The sequence below is a fragment of the Brachyhypopomus gauderio genome, chromosome 3 (genome assembly GCF_052324685.1).
Source record: "Brachyhypopomus gauderio isolate BG-103 chromosome 3, BGAUD_0.2, whole genome shotgun sequence".
NCBI classification, from domain to species: Eukaryota; Metazoa; Chordata; class Actinopteri; order Gymnotiformes; family Hypopomidae; genus Brachyhypopomus; species Brachyhypopomus gauderio.
This window is the reverse complement of record NC_135213.1, coordinates 28,251,102-28,273,654: the sequence shown is the minus strand read 5'-3', so window position 1 is coordinate 28,273,654 and position 22,553 is coordinate 28,251,102. Positions and strand designations below refer to the sequence as shown.

General features: G+C 40.5%; 1 protein-coding gene across 4 annotated transcripts in view; it reads left to right on the top strand.

Moving 5' to 3' along the window:
• Window positions 1-22,553, top strand: part of LOC143510961 (uncharacterized) — a 120,097-nt gene that overhangs the window by 56,332 nt on the left and 41,212 nt on the right. The gene's annotated exons all lie outside the window — the stretch shown is intronic.

Genomic DNA, 22,553 nt, shown 5'->3' with positions numbered 1-22,553 from the left:
TGACCATCAAGAATTTCTTTACAAGGAAGCAGTCACACACAGTGAATAGATGACATGTTGTGATAGAGGGATTAACCTCCACTATCTCCTGATCTCTCTACAGTAACTGGTCAGATCTGTTCAGTCACTTTCAGCTCAGGTGGGGCGGGCTCTTCATTCCATCACATATAAACAGGCAAGATCTGACACAGCTGTAACACTGTTTTACTTCCAATTCGGTTGCATGAATGAAATAACCAAAATTTGTGTGATTGTGGTCCAAAACACACACACACACCTTCTACCATAAATCACACTGTTTGAGCCAGTCATGAATGATTCCATATAAAAAACATGTGAAGCTAGTGCTTATTGAACATTTATTATGAAAAGTCAACAACAACCAAAATGGGTAAATACCAACAGGAAATGACAAGGAGGAAACCAAAACATGTGAGAGACCAAAGTGCACTGTCACCACCAGGGAGGAGTGTTCAGAACACAAAGCACTGTAATGGTGTGGGTGCTTTAAATGTGTAGTCACAGATGAGATGGATCAGTACCCAGGTGTCAGTACTCACGTGTCAGTACTCAAGGAAGGTGGACCACTGAGGATGTGCAGTTACTGTGTGACATTGTGTGACACGAGTGACATTCCTGGGTAACTAAAAAAAGAAGGTGTGAGCTGTAAGAACAAGAACTTCATAAATCGGACATAAAAAATCAGTTGGTACAAATGTACTCATACTCTGCATGATTGAAACCAGCAAAAAGTTCAATTCTTTCTTTCTTTCTTTATTCCTTCTAATATGATGATATTTTGGGGTAATGGCATTAATTTAATTTAAGTTACTTAGTGTTTGCAGTCATAAATTATACATAATAATTAAGCATATTTCAGCCAGTACTTTTTTCTGACTGATAATGTAGCTGAAGTTAACAGGGGTGATAGTGGGAAAAATTCCTGAGCCTGAACTTTTTCTGAGGGGGGGGGGGGGGGGGGGGGGTGTGTGGAGTGTTAGTGTACCATATTTAGAATATTTAATAATTAATCTTTAAATTAATTAATAATAAATAAGTCAGGTAATCATTATAGTGAAATAAAAAAACTAATTTCTATTAATATTCTGAGAAAATGCTGTAATCTAAAGATTTATATTAGACACAGGCATGATTAATTATTTATTCATTACTGTTAGTAAATTATAGGATACCATACAACTCAAAGAAATTATGCAAATAAAGCTTAAAAGAATTACAAGTATTAGGATTATAGTTAGTTTATATATATAAAATTTAATAAATTTCTATATATTTTATATATAATATTTTGTGTTGGTTTATTAGGACATACATTTTGTGCTTTTGTTCATATTACACCTTATGCCATAAGGCGGCCAGGATGAACCAGATCGTCTGACCACCTGTACCGGCTCAAAAAAAAAAAAAACACTCTTATATTTCTGATAAAAATTTAACTTAATCAGAATAAAGATAAAATACCGAATTTATCTTGTATCTACCTCTGAAGGTCTTCCGATGTCTGAAATACAGGCGGTCCCCGGGTTACGATGTTGATCCGTCGTAAATCGATTTTCAGTGTAAATCGGAACATACGTACATACTGTACGTAAATAACATAGTATACGCAGTTATCCTATCCTAAAGCTAGGCTTTTGACCAATACCTTTATCCATAACTGCGTTTAACTAATCCTGACGCCGCGCACACCAAACACCAAGTTCCGTTTACAACGCAGAACCACTTAGGTCCAAACGAGGCTTTATAGAGTAAATGGGAGGTGTGTAGTAAAAATCGAAAAATCGTAACTTGGGAACCTCATAAGGATCATATTTCGGCCTCAAAACAGATAGCATGCGCGCGCGTGTGGTTTATCATTATGATTTGACGGATTTTTCCCCCCCTCAAATTTTTTTTTTCTCGCGGACTTGTCGGTACGCCGGAATTCCGGCGTGGCGCCTGAAAACTATCAGGCCTGAGTTAATGATCTGGGCCCGTATTTATCAAACTTCTTAGAATTACTCCTAAGAATGCTGCTAAGAATTGACTTATGTCTAAAATAATTCTTAGTTAAAAGCTGAGACTAAAAGTTAGTTATCAAGCCTCTCAGTCTCACTTTAAGCGTAGGAGCAATTCGTAAGTGTCAGTCTCAGAGCTGATTTACGACACCTGGCTATACCGCAAAGCTGATCCTGGATGACGTCGTTTCAAAACTCCCTGCAAGAACCAATCACTGGATCGGATTTCATGTTCAAGAATATTTCCTGAGAAATATCAAGATAAAATTCAGAAAATGTTGAAATACCTTCACATTTAACTTAATAATGTTGCAGTCATGATTTTTGTAAAATAACACAGCGTATTTACGTAGTTAATAAATAATCTTTATAAAAAATTTGTTTCCTTCTTTCTTTTGTTATTCATATGTTTTCTCTGATTTATTTTGGATACTGCATACATTCTAACTGAATCACATTCAGGCGGAGGACCACCGGGCAAGCCTCTTAGCGCAGTTTGTGAGGTGGTGCAGCGTATCATGGGGGAAGACACTGGTGATATGTGGAATGGATCCTGCATTAATGAAATTCTAAAGTATATCTCAAAGACAATGTTTTAAAAATTTATTTAGATTTGCACACAAACACTGTGATGCTAATAAAATAATTGCATCTGTCAGTATTAAAGCTCGTGCTCCTGACCCTGCTGGCTTGAGCGCAGATTCTCCATCTGCCCCTCCCTCTCTGACAGCGCTTCCAAACACCACCAGTCATGAAGTGAGCGTCTGAAGGAAGTCTGGCAGAGGACTCACTCCCAAATGACATACAATAACTGACAAGGCAGAAGTCAAAGCTTAAAATTAAAGTATGAAAATCGCAGCATGAATATTACACTCTTGCACGAAAAAAAGAAAAAAAAATTTAACCCATGCTTATCTTAATGCCTAATTATTGTGCATATTTGTGCATTGTGCATATTTGTGTGCATATTTATATATCTATAAAATTGAAATGTGTACCTAAAATGAAGGTACGCACGCGTCTCTGTCTTCTCAGTGCCATCTCAGCCCCCTAGTGGCAACTCTTAACGACTTATGAGTCCTCTGGAGCAGTCTTAACTTTTCGGGAGAGTAAGAGTGATTCTTATACTTGAGAGTTTTGATAACTGGCACTTACACTTAACTCTGTGAGTAGGAGCAAATCTAAGAATTTTTCAGCACTTAAGTCCAAAATTTCACTCTAAGAAGTTTGATAAATATGGGCCCTGATATACATCTGGAAAGTATTCACAGCACTTCACTTTTTCACATTTTGTTATGTTACAGCCTTATTCCAAAATGAATTAAATTCATTTATCCCTCAAAATTCTACACACAATACCCCATAATGGCAAAGTGAAAAAAATATTTTTGAATTTTTTGAAAATTAAAAATATATAAAATAAATTGACATGTGCATAAGTTGATGTGTCAATTTATTATATTAAATTCAGAGCCTTTTGTCACGACCCACCCATGACTCCTCCCTGCGGTTCGTCTGTGTGTGTATCCGTTTGTGGGTGTTGCTTGTTTGTGTGAACATCTGTATCCTTCGTCTCACCTGTCTCTTGTCTCATTATCATTGTGTTGCACTTGTGTCTTGTTTATATGAGTGTGTTTAGTGTGTGTGTTTAGTGTGTATGTTGTTAATATGAGTGTATTTAGTATGTGTTGTTAATGTGAGTGTATTTAGTATGTGTGTTGTTAATGTGAGTGTATTTAGTGTGTGTTATTAATGTGAGTATATTTAGTATACATTGTTAACGTGAGTAACGTTGGCGAGAGAGGCAGGACGCTCAGTCGAGTACACAATCAACTGCCGTTATTTAGCTAGGAATGCTGCGCAGTTAGTGCTTTTCACACTTAACTTGTTAGACATTACACGCTAAAATACTCAACAAAGATAAACAGCATTTGCACCACACACACACACGTGTGTGTGTGTGTGTGTGTATATATATATCAGTAGTAAACCGTGACCAGTGGTGGACGAAGTACAGCAATTTTGTACTTGAGTAAAGGTAACTGTACTTTGCATTGAATATTACACAAGTAAAAGTAAAGTATTCACCTCAATTTTTTACTTGGGTAAAAGTACAAAAGTATCTGCCTTCAAAAATACTTTTATTATTTTTCAATTAAAAGTAAAAGTATTAAAGTATAAAAGTATTAAAAGTAAAAGTAAAAACTTTTTTTTTTCTTAGTGTGACTTATGGTCCACGTCCCCGTCCCAGGCACGACAGACACCAGGTTGCGGATGACAGGCTTCTCTTTAATGTTGTTTCCCAGCAGTAAATGGTCTGTAAACGAACACGGAGTATGACAACACCCAGTAACATCTCATAGCGCAGCATACAGTTATAGCCTTTCTCACAGCAATGTATGGTCTATTCTGCTGCGAATATCAATGTATAAGCGGGGTTTTTTCCCACCTAGTAGGGGATAAGCTTCCAGTACTTTACCTAGGATAATCGAGGAGGTGCCAGGATCTGTGTCCCCACTCCTGATAATTTTAGTCTCAATACTCACCTTAGCAAGTATGTTTGTGCCCTCCCTGTTGCATTAGAGAATAAATGTTTGTCAGGGCAGGCCCCAGCGCTGCCCCGCCCATGACCACCAGAGGGCGCTCGCGGTCTCCCGTCATCATCATCATCATCATCATCTTTATTTATAGAGCACTTTCAAACAACAGTCGACACAAAGTGCTATACATTAAAAAGAAATAATTTAGACAAAATTAAAAGGCTAAACCAGCAAATAGATAAATTAATAATACAACTGACAAACCGAACGTTATCTAATTAACCACTAAGTCTCGCTAGGGTTGAAGGCCAAGGAGAACAGGTGGGTTTTAAGCCGGACTTTAAAAACTGAAAGAGAAGGGGCCTCTCTAACCTGTAAAGGCAAGTCGTTCCATAGTCTGGGTGCGGCTACAGAAAAGGCCCTATCCCTTCTGAGCTTCCTTTTCGATCTCGGAACTCTTAGTAGCAGCTGGTCCGCTGATCTGAGAGACCGGTGAGGTGTGTAAGGATGGAGAAGCTCAGATATATAAGTTGGTGCAAGATTGTGTAGAGTTTTAAAAACAAACAAGAGAATTTTAAAATGGACTCTAAAATAAACGGGAAGCCAGTGGAGTGACGCCAGGACCGGTGTGATGTGTTCTCGCTTTTTGGTTCCTGTCAAAAAGCGGGCAGCAGCATTTTGGACTAATTGCAGACGCGAGAGAAGTGCTTTGTTGACACCCAAGTACAGCGAGTTGCAATAGTCCAGACGGGATGTGATAAAAGCGTGGATCACTGTTTCCATCAGGTGCCTCGGGAGAAATGTTTTCACTGGCGCCAGACGCCTCAAATGGTAAAAACTGGACTTAACCACAGCATTTACTTGACTGTCCAATTTAAAATCACTGTCCAATTTAAACCCGAGGTCAGTGATAACTGGTTTAAAATAGGTCTCCAAGGATCCTAGGTCAACCAAGGTGGGATCACAGGGGCCGCTGGGACCAAACATCAATAGTTCGGTCTTCTTTTCGTTAAAATTTAGGAAATTTAAAGCCAACCAGGTTCTAATATCACCAAGACATGCTAAAAGATTTTTTGTGGGCCAGACATCATTTGGATTTAGAGGCAGGTAGATTTGGCAATCGTCAGCATAGAGATGGAAAGCAATCCCATGTTTTCTGAGGATGGAACCCAGAGGCAGTAGGTAAAGAGAAAATAGCAGTGGGCCCAGGATTGAGCCTTGTGGGACGCCACATGAGAGTGGGGCCACAGCAGATTCATAGTTATGCATGTTCACCGAGAAAGTTCTCTCCTCCAGATAAGACCTGAACCACTCTAGGGAAGTGCCCCTAATACCTGCCCAATCATGCAGACGGGCTAATAAAATGTTATGGTCGACAGTATCAAATGCTGCTGTTAGGTCAAGTAGGACCAAAACAGCATGGTTACCGGAATCACATGCCAGAAGGATGTCATTAAAAACTCTTAATAAGGCAGATTCTGTGCTATGAAAAGTTTTAAAACCTGACTGAAAGACCTCCATGGTGCTATTTTCGTCTAAAAACTGTTTCAACTGTCCATATACAATTTTCTCTAGTACCTTAGAAAGAAAGGGCAGCTTGGATATGGGCCGATAATTTGCTAGTACAGTTGGGTCGAGGCCAGGTTTTTTAAGCAGAGGCTGCACTACTGCGTGTTTAAAAGTTGCAGGGACCACCCCTGAGGACAGACTGCTGTTTATAATGGCAAGCACAGGTTCTCTTATGCTGATGAAGATTTCTTTAAAGAAACGTGGGGGAATAGGGTCATGAGGGGACCCTGACGGTTTACTATGGCCAACCACCGTATCTAACAGTCCAGGAGTTACAAGCTCAAACTGATTAAGGACGGCAGAGCACGGAACTGAAACAGAGGGGTCACCATCCGGCGCTGATATAAGGGCCCTAGTACTAACCACCTTATCAATAAACAAATGGAGAAATTTATTACACATATCAAGTGACACTTCCAGACATGTATTGTGTGGTGTATTTAGCACAGCGTCAATGGTGTTGAATAACACATGTGGATTTTGGCTGTTGGAGGAAATAATATTTGTAAAATAATAAATTTTTTCTTGTCTTACTGAATTCTGATAATGACGCCAGCAGTCTTTTAGGATTTGATGAGACACCTGCAGTCTATTCTTTCTCCACCAGCGTTCAGCTTGGCGACATTTCCTTCTGATAGTGCGAGTTCGGTCATTAAACCAGGGTTCTGGTTTAGACTTTGGCTGCCTGGTTTTTATTGGGGTCACTGAGTCCAAAATGGTTCGACAAGAAGAACTGAACCAGGAGTTGAGCTCCTCTGTATTGGTGGAGGGGGGTTCCGCTGAGCCACAGAGCTGGTGAAAGACGGCGGAAAACTGGGTGGCAGTAGAAGAGTTGATAATTCTGCAACGATGTGCAGGGGCACATGTTTTACTTGTAGTGCACATCAGACTAGTATCAAATAAAACAGGCAGATGATCTGAGAAAACAGGATCATGTGTTTCCACATTGGTTAGACACAACCCATAGGAAATAACCAAGTCCAGTGTGTGTCCATGCTCATGTGTAGGGCCCGATACAGCCTGTACCAGGTTAAAAGAATCAAGGAGGGTTAAAAAGTCCTTTACCAGTGGCTTATCGGGACTCTGAGGGCAGGTCCCTCCTCTACACATGCCATGAATACCAGAAGGCGTTCACATTCCACAACTCGCAATCAAGAAAGATGAGCTGCAGCCGGATTTCACCCTTCTTAAGGAAGCCGACTGCGACTCGTCTTTGCTGAGTTGTTTGGTCTTTCAGGCGGCCAGCCGGTATCGTGGGTTTCGTTCTCCGATTCATGTTCTCCAGTGTTTCTCTCTCGCTATCCCCTGTCTCTTCGAGTTTATCTCCTGCGCCTTTTGGCCCATCTCAAGTTTTCCCTCGCTGTAAGTGCATCCTAATCAACAACCTTGTTTTGTGGAATTATGGTGGCCCATTTAAAAGCTATTGAAATATTTGACAAAAACTTACCACCACACATTGGTGCAAGGTATAAATACCCATATTTTAGTTGTAGGTTGTTACTAAAGATGAACTTAATGTAATCCAACTACTTTGGTGGTCTTAGATGGATCCTTTAAAAGTTATTGAAATTATTGCAAAAAACGGAGTGCGCAGTGCTCTGGGGCCTTTACGACCTCCACTTGCGTCCGTGTTAAGGTCATTTGTAGACGGTGCCTTAGATGTTGCAGCGGTGACAGCAGTATATTTAAAATAACATGTTTTTAAAATACATATATTCCTGACGTAAACAAAGTTGTAGATGTTTGTCTTGGGTGCCAGAAATAGAAATTTGCATATTTTGGCTCTTTTAACTTAAAGGTATTGAAGAAATAATTCCGAATATGCGAACGTTAAACGAACTTTACCAAGTTTCCTAGTATGAGTGACTTTTGATCCCATTAAAATTTACTTAAAACTATGTACAGTTATAAAGAAGTGTGTCCTCTTATGGTCCGACAGAAATGTAGACTGTGTGAAAAAATCCAATAATTTTGGCTTCGCTATTTTCAACAAGCTAACGCTTAGTGCTAAAGTTTCAGCTCGGCTCCGCTGCTTTGCGAGTCATGCTGGTGATTCCCGCTTTTGTTAATGGGCAGAGCAAACATGAGAGTGGGAACTACAGCATATCGGTTAACTTTTAAAATACAACCTCAAAAGAAAATTGTGGATATTTTTCCAATGACAAAAAATCTTCACCCATAGAAAATAATGCTCTTGTATCACCTGTCGCCACTGGCGAGTGAAATAATTTTATTACTCGCAAATTAATATTTATGGTCGCGATTGCGACCATTTTAGTCGCAGTCTGGAGCTGTGGCATGTGCCTCTGTCTTTTTTCAAGATAAAAGACGAGTACAAAATCAGAAGAGTACTTTTTTTTTAACAAGCTGTCCGAGACCCACCCAGAACGTGTCCACGACCCACTTTTGGGTCGCGACCCACCAGTTGAGAATCACTGGTCTATATAACCTTCCCTTTTAGCACAGAAAACGAACAACAATATTATAATTCACTGTATGGTAACGCACCCTTAACCTCAGAACTTGGAAAATTGCTTTACTCTCCAAACTGTTCAAAGATATGAATAACACAGTTATACTGAATCAACAGATATTTAAAAAAGTGCAGTCTCTTCCCAATAATGTAATAACTCAGTCTCTCACTTAATAACAGAAAAAAACTCCTTCCTTAGAGAATTTAAATGACAGTTGCCAGTCTGTATTACTTGGACAAATGCTAGAAGATGTCTGTATTGCAGGGTACCTTAGACTTCAGAACGGATCAGAAGATGACAGAGAAGCAGCGGTGCTCCGGCTCACACTCACTCACAGGCACGTACACGGGGAAATGGTGCAGGCAGTGGCCCTCCCCCACGAGGCTCTCCCAGTCACACGCGGCAAAATTCAACTCTCAACAGTCCTTCTCCTGTTCGACCTGCAGCTCAGCTCTACTACACAGTCCGCCAGAGTGACAACCGTACACGGAGCAAAAATTCCAGATTAATGCAGAAAAAGAACCCAAAAAACAACCGTATGTAGTCTTCCCAACACGAACGGACTATGCCTCTTTTTCAACTGCAAAAATCTTTCAAACACTTTTATGCACAAAACGGTCTCGCTTGCAACTCAGGGAGACATTAAACACAAAAAAATGGCCCTCTCTACTCAAGCATGCTGCTCACACCACTTTTTTCCTTCCCTCCCGACACACCGCTATGCATGCGACAGAAAGACCGGGCTCTTCTGTAGTGAAAATCCAGTTGTACTAATGAACCAACTACAAAAAAACACTTTCAGTTCTGTTCACAGTCCGGGTTTTTTTCGAGAAAAAAGTGCAGCTCATCGCTCCTATCAGCGCGCGTTTTTTTCCTCCTCTCTCTTCTCTCTTTTCTCTTTTTCCCGCCCCCCAAAAGCTCTTATTGGTCAGAGGCTCTACTGGCCAACCATAACACAGTATTAGAAAAGTTTAGAAGTAAAGGTTCCTGTAGTTTTCCATCCTCTACAATGCATAATACTCAATATACATTCACTTAATAGCGTGATGCAGTGAGCTCTCAGATTGCATCATTCAAGCAATTACATCAATAACAACATCACAGTAGACACAATCATCCCGTCTTATAGTTGAACTTGAGGATTACCGCGACCGTATGTTTTATTCTGCTAACACTTAGCGGTCAATTCCCTCCTCATGAAACAAAATAAAATGAACACGACAAAGTTAAACCCAGAATATTTGCTCACCTGTAAACGATTACAGACTATGACCACATCTCATAGCGCAGCATAGTTATAGCCTTTCCTGCCCGCATGGGAAAATTAAGCATTAGCGAACTATACTAGCATCTGGACATTCTGGTTGTAAACCGCCTGTGAAATGCCCATCCGTGACCATAGTTCTCTGTTTATGTTTATATACATTTAATAAAAATACCGCTATAAACTTATTAGCGTAAATTCATTATTATAATCAGATTGTAATTTTTTTATGTGCTTTGGCGGAGCAGAACAGTACTTACTTGCAGCAGTGTATGGTCTATTCTGCCGCGAATGTTCCAGAAACCTTAGTTTTAGCGGGACTGCACAGCGCTGACGTCAAGTAGGTTTGTGCCAAAACTCCCTTTTAGCAGGAATTTCATATAGCTTATTATTTTACCCTGTTACATTAGCGTCACATCAAAACCCCTAGGCCTACTCGATCACCAAGTGAACAACGAAACAGTGCCTTACATTTGCCTAGCAAACACAAAATACTCAAAACTATATTATCTTTAAGTAAGACCAAGTGTTTTTGAAGCAACAACACAAAAAGCATTCATTCAAGTTTCATTATTTCATTTATTTCAGTTGTCAAAAAACGAATAACAAATAACAAACACCATCACAACTGATGAAAATCAATAAAAACACAACTGATAAATCATTCACTATAAACATTACATTTGATGAAACATTACCTAAGTTTTGAAGAGGTGATACAGTATATGAAGAGGTTATACGTTGTCCACCACATGGCAGGACAGGGAAGCTTAGCACCTAGAACTAGAACTGTGTGCACAACATGTGTTGTGAAAAGCGCTATACAAATATATTTGATTTGATTTGATTTGTGCAGCCCAACCAACTGAACTCATAATATTAAACTTGGCCGAATAATTAATAATAATTAATATAATAATAATTTTAGTAATTTTGCTTCGCTTCGCTCATATTTGCTTGCCTTCGCCTCCCTCATAGGAATGAATTGCGAAGTTCGCTTCGTTTGGCCAAATTCGCGTGTATGTGTCCCCGGCTTTAACGTTTGATGTGGTAGTCTCCTGTGTTAAACTGTCGCTTAGCATCTCCACAGATTGCAATTTGGGTACTAGCACATTGCTTTGAATAAAAGCATCTGTTAAATGTAGTGTATTTCAATGTGATATAATTAACTGGGGTATATAAACCACCCTGTTGGTAGTACTCATCTAATGGCGAACTTACCTTGATGTGTTTTTTCAAGTTTGACGGTGAGTTCATAAATGATGACCGCGATGTGTTCTTCGGAATGCAGAGGAGACAGTTGAAGGAATACGAATCATTTTCCTTTTCGAGGAATTCAAACAATTCAGCTAAATAAGGCCTGGGGTGTTGGGGAAATCCATCTGTTGCAGCCATGTCAGATCCTCAGCCAATTAGCGTACAAATCTTAATCTCTTACTGAGCACTGATTGGTTATAGTCTGTGACACGGTACACTTTGATCTTTCAGTATTTTATTAAGCGTTGATTTAAAAATAAAAAAGAAACGAGATGTTTCTGTAAATGTAATGAAGTGAAAAGTAAAAAGTTTCGCTTTGAAATGTAGTGAAGTAAAAGTATAAAGTCTTACCAAATAAAAGTACTTGAGTAAAGTACAGATACGAGGAAATGCCTTCCTTGGGTCAAAATGACCCGCCACTGTGTTAAAACCCCCCAAAAAATCCACAAAATGCTATTTTTTAACTTGAAATTTTATGACTTTGCCTAAATTGGTCCCAACAGTAGAAAAAGTGAGATTTTGCTTTTATTCACATTTCCATGTAAGCTGTACAACAAAATGTACAAAGATGGTCTTCAGGTCAAAAAGACCGCTGAGCCAAATAGAGTTGAAATCAAGGTCACAGATTTATTTGTAAACCACAGAATGTTACAATGTTTAGTTGTGTCTCTGATCAATCAGTAGCAGACGTAAACAAGGCAAATCAGGTGGTGTTCTCGCAGACTTTCCAGAGATTATAAAGGTGCTGCAGATAACAGGACCCCAAATAGACTACAGTAGAATGGGTCGTAATCCATTTGATATTACATGCTGATCTGATTCCTGAAGATCAAATTTCTAACAGTACTGAACCCATGAGTGTGCGTTATACAGTTGTGATCAAATTTATTCAACCCCCAATGCTGCGAAGGGTTTTATGGAATTCAGTGCACATTTGTAATTGTGTTCATAATGAAATCTTACAAGGACTTGTTAAAGAACTAAATGCAACTAAGATAGCATCAATTTTTTTTGTCATAAAGTATTAAATGGCCTTTTTGTGATTTCTTCATTGACACAATTATTCAACCCCTTTACGACTACCACTCCTAAGAACAGAGGTTCATTCCAGTGTTTTCCATCAGGTATTGAAAACATCTGTGGATGTCAACGAGCAGCAATCAAGCATGATAAGCACCAATTAGGCAGATTTAAAAGGACTGTGATACTCAGCTCCTTCTAGACATCTACTGGTGTGTTTCCAAGCATGGTGAAGGCAAGAGAATGGTCCCAGAAGACAAGAGAAGAGGTTATTGCTCTTCACAAGAATGGCAATGGATATAAAAAGATTGCGAAGTTGTTAAATATTCCAAGAGACACTATCGGAAGTATCATTCGCAAGTTCAAGTTAAAGGGCACAGTGAAAACGTTACCTGGTCGTGGCAGAAAGAAGATCCTGACCGCGACTGCTGTGCGCTACCTGAAGCGTAATGTGGAGAAAAATCCCCGCGTGACTGCTAAGGAACTGAAAAAAGACCTGTCAGATGTGGGCACTAAAGTTTCAGCTCAGACAATAAGGCGCGCACTGCATAACGAAGACCTCCATGCCAGAACGCCCAGACGCACCCCCTTGCTGACTCCAAAGAACAAGAAAAGTCGACTGCAGTATGCCAAAAGTCATGTGGACAAGCCACAAAGGTTTTGGGACAGTGTACTGTGGTCAGATGAAACTAAATTAGAACTGTTTGGGACAATGGACCAGCGCTATGTTTGGAGAAGGAAGAACCAGGCTTATGAACAAAAGAACACCTTGCCTACTGTGAAGCATGGCGGGGGGTCAATTATGCTTTGGGGCTGTTTTGCTTCTAATGGTACAGGAAAGCTTCAACGTGTGCAGGGTACCATGAATTCCCTTCAGTACCAGGAGATCTTGGAGGAAAATGTGATGGAGTCAGTCACAAACCTGCGGCTTGTCCAACAGGACAATGATCCGAAGCACACATCCAAGTCCACTAGAGCATGGTTGAACATGAAAGGCTGGAACATTCTAGAGTGGCCATCGCAATCACCAGACTTAAATCCAATTGAGAACCTCTGGTGGGACCTAAAGAAGGCAGTTGCAGTGCGCAAGCCTAAGAATGTGACTGAACTGGAGGCTTTTGCCCATGAAGAATGGGCTAAGATACCCATATGTCGCTGCAAGACACTTGTGTCAAGCTATGCTTCACGCTTGAAAGCTGTCATAACTGGAAAAGGATGTTGTACTAAGTACTAAAAAATAATGTCACTAGGGGGTTGAATAAAACTGATAATGATGTGAGCACAGTAAAGACATTTGTGGTTATTCCATCATAAATATTATGTTATGTTTGTCTAATTTATAAGTGCCTCTTTGATATAATTGTAAATAAGATGACTGAAATGATCAAAATCAATGTCAAACTGGCCAAAACACTTTATTTCAGTGGGGGTTGAATAAATTTGATCACAACTGTAGCATTGAAGAGACTGTAGAGCTGATTTTCTGAGATGTCCAGCAAGACAACTCTGATTCAGAAGAGGAAGTGGGGGATGTATCCGAAGAAGAAGATGGGGAGGAATACAACCCAGAGCATGATGAATCATCATCAGAAGAAGAAGAAAATCCTGAAGCTGCAAGAGAGACTTTGCTTTCAAAAAATGAGGGGTCACAATGTGATATGTTGAGGGGCAAGATGGCGCCTCTGTGTACGGCACGCCGTCGGTCGCTCCTTATTCTGTTGTTTGTGCTACTCCTTTGTGTTTTAGAAAATGTCAAGTCGCTACTTGTATATGATCGTCAAACACTACTGAAGCTTCGTGGGTATGCCCAAAACCTCGGGCAGTACCACCATCAAGAACAGGATTATTTACCTCCGCTCTTGTCGGGAGTCCCGGCTTTTCTCTGCCGTCCTCCGGATCTACCTCGCCGGAGGAGGCGTCACAGACGCCGGGGTAAACGCGGTGGGCGGCTGGTGAAGCTTAAAGGCTATTTGGCCGCTTCCAGGGCGTTTCAAGCGCATACTGATCCTGTTTTACACTCTCATGCATTGTGGCACACTTTGGATCCTGTCAAATCCTGGTTGGTACCGGTTGTTGGCTTGGATCAAGTTTTTCGAACTCCGCGCTCTTACATACGCAGGCGGCAGCGAGGCGTGAACTTCCAGAACCTACGGCACCTGAAGCGCGCTTCGCTTGCAACTGTGGTTCTGAATAATTTTAAGATGGGTCTGGTGAACGCCAGATCCTTAACGAACAAAACTGTTATTTTAAGGGATTTCATTACCTCTCACGATCTGGATTTTCTGTTTGTGACTGAAACTTGGCTGTCTCCCGGTGAGTCTAGTGCTTTTACTGAACTGCTGCCGCCTGACTACACTTTCTTCAATTCTCCGAGGCTCTCGGGTCGAGGCGGAGGTTTAGTGTCCGTTTTTAAATCAAACTTTGACTGTAAGCAGTTGTCACCAGCAGTCTCATACTCCAGTTTTGAACTGAGCCTCTTTGAGTTGGGTCACTCTCCTGCACTTCTCTGTGCGGTGGTTTATCGTCCACCAAAATATAATAAAAACTTTATAAGTGATTTTTCAGATCTATTGGCTGAGATCATGCCTAAATATGACCAACTTTTAATGGTCGGGGACTTTAATATTCACGTTTGTTGCCCCGAGAAGCCTCTGGTGAAGGATTTTTTAGACTTGGTGGACTCTTTTAATCTGACCCAATTTGTAAATGGTCCCACACAGGTGTGTGGGCACACACTGGATCTCGTTTTATCCTCTGTTTTATCTGTTCAGAATGTGAAAGTTGGTGATGCAGTGTTCTCGGATCATATGCCTGTATTATTTGATTTTATTAATCATGGTCAACCTGTTAAAAAATGCGCTCCTGTACGGCGCCTCCGTGTTTTTAAACCCTCCACTGCTGTTCATTTTTCCGCTGCTTTTAATCACGAGTTAAACTCAAACGTTTCTATGGCCGCTAGTACAGAGGATCTGACCATTCATTTTAACTCACTTTGTCGAACTGTTCTGGACTCTGTAGCTCCATTAAAAACCAAGCGTGTAAAGCCCAGATCAGAGCCTTGGTTAAATGAACATACTCGTAACATCAGACGGGAGTGCAGGAAAGCTGAACGGAGGTGGAAAAAGGAGAGATTAATTGTTCATCTGGAGATACTGAGAGAAAAATTGCAATTTTATCAAAAGACTGTCAAAGCATCTAGGTCGAAATTTCTTTCCAATATCATTGTTTCAAACTCTCAAAATCCCCGAGTGCTTTTTAACACTCTGAGCTCGGTATTAAATGCTCAAGAACCGTGCCATCTGGAGACGTCCAGAGAGACATGTGACAGATTCCTTCACTTTTTTCTAGATAAGATAATAAGCACTAGGGCTTCAATTTCTTCACCTGTTCAGGATCCATCTATTCTAAGATCCTGTACTGTTAGTTTTGACCACTTTGAGCCAGTTTCACTATCTTTTTTAGAACAGCTGGTTACCAGTTTAAAGCCAACCGGCTCCCCTTTGGATGCTGCCCCTGCTTGGCTTGTTAAAGAAGCCTTTCCTACTATTGGTTCATTTATCCTTAAAATTATTAATAGTAGTTTGACCTTTGGTGTGGTGCCAAGTAGTTTTAAATATGCTGTGGTGCAGCCTTTGTTGAAGAAACCGGGCCTAGATTCGGCTGTGTTATCAAATTTTAGGCCAGTCTCTAAACTTCCTTTTTTGTCAAAAATCATGGAAAAGATTGTTTTTGCTCAACTGAAGTCCTTCCTTGATGAGCATGCAATTACGGAGGTGTTTCAGTCTGGTTTCAAAACCCACCACAGCACAGAGTCTGCCCTGCTAAGGGTTTTGAACGACATCTTGCTAGCAACTGACTCTGGTGACTGTGTGGTACTGGTGCTTTTAGATTTGACAGCTGCTTTTGACACAGTGGACCATGAGATACTCATCTCTAGGCTGGAGCAAAGTGCGGGTGTTACAGGCGTAGCGCTCAGGTGGTTCAAATTATACCTTTCTGATAGAAGATTTTGTGTCAGCATTGGTGACTGTGAGTCAGACTCAGTTGACCTCCCTTGGGGTGTTCCGCAGGGTTCCGTTTTGGGACCTCTCTTGTTCTCCATATATATGCTGCCACTTGGAACAATTTTTCGGAAGTATGGTATTCCTTTTCATTGTTATGCGGACGACTGCCAAATCTACTTCCAATTGAAAGGTATTGGTTCACATTCGGCCCAGCCTCTCCTTGACTGCCTTATGGATGTCAGAGGATGGATGTCGATAAATTTTCTCAGTTTGAATGAGAAAAAAACAGAAATCATGTTGTTTAGACCTAGTGATACAAGCAGCATTCCTTGTGTTGACCTCTCATCTCTGTCATTGTTTGAAAAACACATTGTGACAAATTTGGGTGTAAAAATGGATCCTATGTTAAAGTTGGATGCCCAGGTAAATGCTGTGGTTAAAGCTTGCTTTTTTCAGCTGAGGAGATTATCAAAAATCAAGCCTCTACTCTCTAGACGTAATCTGGAAACAGTAATACATGCTTTTATAACATCTCGCCTGGACTATTGTAACTCACTATTGACTGGAATAAGTCAGGCTTCCATGACCCGTCTACAGCTAGTGCAGAACACCGCGGCCCGTTTTTTAACTGGTACAAGAAGGCGAGAGCACATCACGCCAATTTTAGCTGCTCTTCACTGGCTCCCAATTCACTTAAGAATCCATTTTAAAATACTGGTATTTGCTTTTAAATCTCTTAATGGACTTGCCCCATGCTACCTATCTGAACTATTACATCCATATGTTCCATCTCGGTCCCTTAGATCAGCTGACCAGATGCTTTTAACTGTTCCAAAGATGCATCGCAAACTTAGAGGGGATAGAGCGTTTGCATGCATAGCTCCAAAGCTTTGGAATGAGTTACCGCAGTACATCAGGCACGCTCCCTCACTCAGTGTTTTTAAAACCCATCTAAAAACATATTTTTATGACTTGGCTTTTAAATCAGCATAATGACTCAGACTGTTTAACTGTTTGTGTTTGTTTTATATCTTTGTGTCATTTTAATTACTTTCCCTGTTCTCTGCTTTGTATTGTGTACAGCACTTTGGTCAGCTTTATTGTTGTTTTTAAAGTGCTTTTATAAATAAAGTGGTATGGTATGGTATGGTATATGTGACAATTTCTTTACCTCTTATGAACTTGGACAGCAGCTCCTGAAGAGGAAGATCACCATGGATTGTACAGTTAGAAAGAACAAGCCTGAGCTCCCACCTGCACTGCTAGCGTCAAAGGAGAGAAAGGTCTTCTCCTCAAAGTTTGTCTTCAAGCCCACCGCCACTCGCGTCTTACCTTCCAAAGAAAAACAAGAATGTATTTCTTCTGAGCACACTGCACACAGATGGTGACATTAGCAATCGTGAAGACAGAAAGCCAATCATCATCCTAGACTACAACCGAAACAAAGGAGGTAAGGAGATAAGGTGATTGGAACATATAGCTGCAGAAGAATGACTGCCCACTGGCCCCTGGTCATCTTCCACAACATCATTGATGTTTCCTCCAACAAAGCCTTTGTGATTTGGAGAGAGATCAACCCGACATGGATGTCTTGTAAGCAGAACAAGAGGAGGGTGTTCCTGGAGCAGCTTGCAAAGGCACTTGTAACTTCACTCATTGAAAGAAGGAAGCATGTCCCCTGCACAGAAGCCTCAGCAGCAGTTGTGAAAGGTATTCAGAGTGCAGGAGCTGCTGATCAACCTGAGGATGCAGCTACCACAGCCACTTCCCCAGATAGGGCAAGTAAGAAGAAGAGGTGTCAGATCTGCCCTCAAAAGAAGGACTGTAAAACACACACTGTGTGCTGCAGGTGTAAGAAGTATATCTGCAAAGGCTGTGCACTTGCATACTGCCCTACATGTGCTAATTAGTTGAATGGTTATGTTATATTTCACATTTTTGTATAATTGAAGAGAAAAAGAAGAAATTTGGATGAAAAAAATGCAATTTTTTGCAAATTTTTGGATTTTTTTTGCAAATTTTTAAAATTCATTTGTTAAGCTATAGAAATTCAAGTAAAAAGGGAAAACTCATGTATTCACACATTTTGTGGTGAATGATAATATGCAAGATGAAATTTGGTGTTAAAAATCCAATTAAGCTGCTAATATAGGGGGTTTAGTGAAGACGGGTCTTTTTGACCCGGTGGACACGGGGGATAAACATGAAATGAGGACGTGAGGGTTTTTAAGCTATAGAAATTCAAGTGAAGAGGGGAAAACTCATGTATTCACACATTTTGTGATGAACGACAATATGCAAGATGAAATTTGGTGTTTAAAATTCAATTAAGCTGCTAATATAGGGGGTTTAGTGAAGAAGGGTCATTTTGGCTGCGAAGAGGCGGGGGATAAACAGGAAATGAGGAAGGCAGGAGGGTTTTAAGTAAAGTAACGAATTACATTTACTTTGCTACTGTCTACCACTGACCGTGACCATTATACCTGGGCCCGCTCCCACCCCCCCCGAAAAAAATTTGTTTCCTCTCCTAATTATCTGCAATTAAAAAAACAATTGAGACGACAGTACAGCTTTAGAAACGCAATAACCAATAATATCTGTACTAGATAACTTCTTAAGCAAAATAAGGTTCCACAGCTCCGTGTTCCTCGGAAGCAGAATATGTAAACAACGCGCACAAGGGCATCAAAGGACTGAATCAAAACTAGCAAGCGGTGGTACGCTAACACCAGCTAGCGTCACCACAGCGGGCGGAAATGATCATACAGTTAAGCCCACCAAGAGGGAAGATATGATTGGTCAATTTTACTGGTATTGCGCTGAATTATAACTGCCAGGCCCTCTGTAACCGAACAGCGGGCATCACAGTCCTGATAGGGGGAGACACAGGCTCACAGGCTTCCACTTAACTTAACCCCTCACCTTCCAACACAGATTGTATAGACACGGTTAAATAATTTTTTTGCTTATATTTTTGTAATTGTTTAGATGTCGATTGTCAAACTGTAAGTAGATAAAATAAAATTGGATAAATTATATACATTTATGTTTTAAGAATATTTTAGGCTCTGAGAGGGCGTAGAGGGCTCTGCCACCACCATGCTCCACTGTAGGGGTGGTATTGGCCAGCTGATGAGTGGTGCCTGGTTTCCTCCAGACATGATGCTTGGCATTCAGGCCAAAGAGTTCCATCTTTGTTTCATCAGATCAGAGGATTTTGTGTCTCAAGGTCTGAGAGTCCTTCAGGTGTCTTTTGGCAAACTCCAAGTGGGCTGTTTTGTGCCTTTTACTGAGGAGTGGCTAATGTCTGTCCACTACCATACAGACTTGATTAGTGGAATGCTGCAGAAATGGTTGTCCGTTTGCTGAAGCTCTGTCAGAGTGAGCCTTGGGTTCTGTCAGAGTGAGCCTTGGGTTCTTGGTCTCCTCCCTGACTAAGGACCTTCTACCCCGATCACTCAGATTGGCTGGGTGGCCAGCTCTAGGAAGAGTCCTGCTGGTTCCACACTTCTATTTATGGATGAGAGAGGCCATTGTGCTCATTTGGACCTTCACTGCTTTTTCTGTACCCTTCCTCAGATCTGTGACTTGATACAGTCTTGTGGCAGAGGTCTACAGACAATTCCTTGAGATAAATCACCCAGACACTGTGTTCGTTGTGGCAGGTGATTTCAGTCACTGAACGTAAGGGCTGTTCTACCCAAACTTCACTAAATCATAGAATCTCCAAGCGAACAAGGGAGAACAAACATTGAATTAAGTGGACTGCAATATAAGGGGTGCTTACAAAGCAGTTCACCACCCCCACTTTGGGCAGTCAGGTCAATTCTCCAAGTTACTCTGCCAAAAATACAGGCCAGTTCTCAAGCAAGCGCCCTCAGCAAAAATAGTGAAATATTTAAATAGTATTATAGAATTGCATAAAAAAAAATTTTTTTACAATCACTTATTGCATAAGTGTTTTTTATGACATATCAATCTTCATGGCATATCAAAATGTCAAGATTCATATGTGCAAATGGAAAGAAATTACAGCAACTATATAAAAAAAAACTGCTCAGAGCAGTGTTCAGCATGGCCAAAGCATATACATTCATCTATACTATGTTCTTCTATATTATACTTTCACAACCAGAAAACCTACAAAGAAAACATTTACTAATCAGACCCTGCAGAATTTCGCGATGTTGCGATTTGCAACTTCAACGAAAATCAAGCAAACCCCGCGAATTCAGGGCGGTGTTGCAACTTCAGCCAATCACTGCAACTTTCCCGCAAATTTGACCAATCACTGATGTCGTCTTGATGTGACGTCGACAAACTCCCGCCTTACTTCCGTGTATACGTTCAAGAGGAGCAGACTGAAAGCAGCATGAGCGAGGTGAACGTTTCACACTTGCCGATGAAAATAACGGCAAAAGATCGGGAAAAGCAGTATCCCGGTACACTACATGAAAACAGGAGTAAACTGTTTTTTTTTGTTTTCAGTGTTTTATTGTTTCACAACGATGGGTTCATACTAGTGGTGGGACTTTAACACATTAATTTCGATTAATTAATTACAGGGAAAACATTGAACTAAAAAAATTAACGCATTTAACGCATGAGACACTTTTGCACCGTGGAATGTTTCTGAGTGCACGAGTTCCAGGCATACAGATTATATGGACGCACAATAAGATGAGCATGATGGAGATGACTGAAGAGGCTACGCTGGTGGATGGGAAATTTAAATATAAGAAACTTCCAGATGGAAGTACAAACAAAAATAGTGTTATTTGCACTTTATACAGGAAGGAGTTCGCTTATCACAGGAACACTTCCACCCTTCGTTACCACCTCAACGCAAAACATGTTGGGGCTAACGCGCAGGTCAGTAATGATCACTTAGCTGCTAAATGTATTCCTAGTATGAGCAACAGTGTCGCCAGTCAACACTCGACCACATGTCGGGGTTCAAATTAAGAAACAAAATGTCAAAGTTTTACCAATTCACTGGTGAGATGGATTGCTGTGGACTGTAGACCGCTCTCTGTGGTCGAAGCAGTAGGTCTCTGGGTTGAAGGCTTAAGTAAGACGCGGCAAGTTTAAACGCCTCGGCCGTTCGTGGAGGTTCACGCGAGGTATGCGGAGTCGCACTACAGTCACTCGCGAAAGTATAATCCAGACTTTACAAGAAGTGCTGCAAATTGCGTCAGCTGATGCAAGTTACGAACTGCCGTCCAGAAATACAAATGTCGAAGAAAATCCAGCAGCTGTATGATGAGGAAAGGGAAGTAAAACAGGTTATTGTGAAGAGCGCCACAAATGTGTCTCTGACTGGGGATCACTGGACCTCAGTTAGCAACAAGAATTATCTTGGTGTGACAGCTCATATTTTAGATGATGAATGGAAGATCCAGTCATTTGCTTTGAGCATGCAGAAGACCACTTCTAGACACTATGGAGATGCCTGTGGCAGAGGCCTGGGAAATTAAAGAAAGTCTACCATCTAAAATGGTATTAAAAACATCTTCTGATTTACTTCAGTTCTTATTCTTCCAATATTCTGAGCAAAACTCATTTTTGGTCAGAATTTCCAGTGTTCTGAAAACTGTTTGCTCTGTTTTCTCATCTATTGGTCTGTGTAGTAGACTGGTGGAACAATAAACAAGATGTTGAAGTTGATATGATTATGTTAATTGATTCATTCATCATTCAAACTTAAATTAATATTTCTGATGTTAAATACTGAAATGTGATTAAAATGTGATTAATTTCGATTAATTAATTAATTAAAAAGCTTCTAATTAATTCGATAATTTTTTTTAATCGCGTCCCACCCCTAGTTCATACATGTATTTCCACTTGTTGGAAATACATGTATGAACTAGGGGTGGGACGCGATTAAAAAAAATTATCGAATTAACATTTCTAGCACCAGCCCATCCACTCCAAGTGATTTTTCATAGTCTTTTAAGAGACGTAAAGTCAATTTCTCCCACCGAGCTGTTGCACTTCGAGGGATTATTTCAAGAAAGTGAGAGGGATCATTGTGCATTCTCTGTCCCAATAGCTACCTGTGTTTCAGGGGGCGGGGCATACAAAAACTTGAGAGGGATCATTCCTGCCCAAACTATAGAGTAAGAGAAATAAAATCATTGCTTGAATGATATAAATAAATAAATGGACAACAAATACATGGGTAAATAAATAGGTAAAAAGATAATTAAAATGGATTACTAAATAGAGGAAACCATACAACATTTACTCCCTATTGCAATGTAATCACAAAAAAAAGCAAAAACACAGCAACTTGTATCGCAATTTTTTTGAAAAACACCTGCAACATCAAACATTTTAGCCCGCAACAATCACAAAAAAGGTGGGACTGACTAATGGACATTCAATTTAGGCAAAAGTCAAAA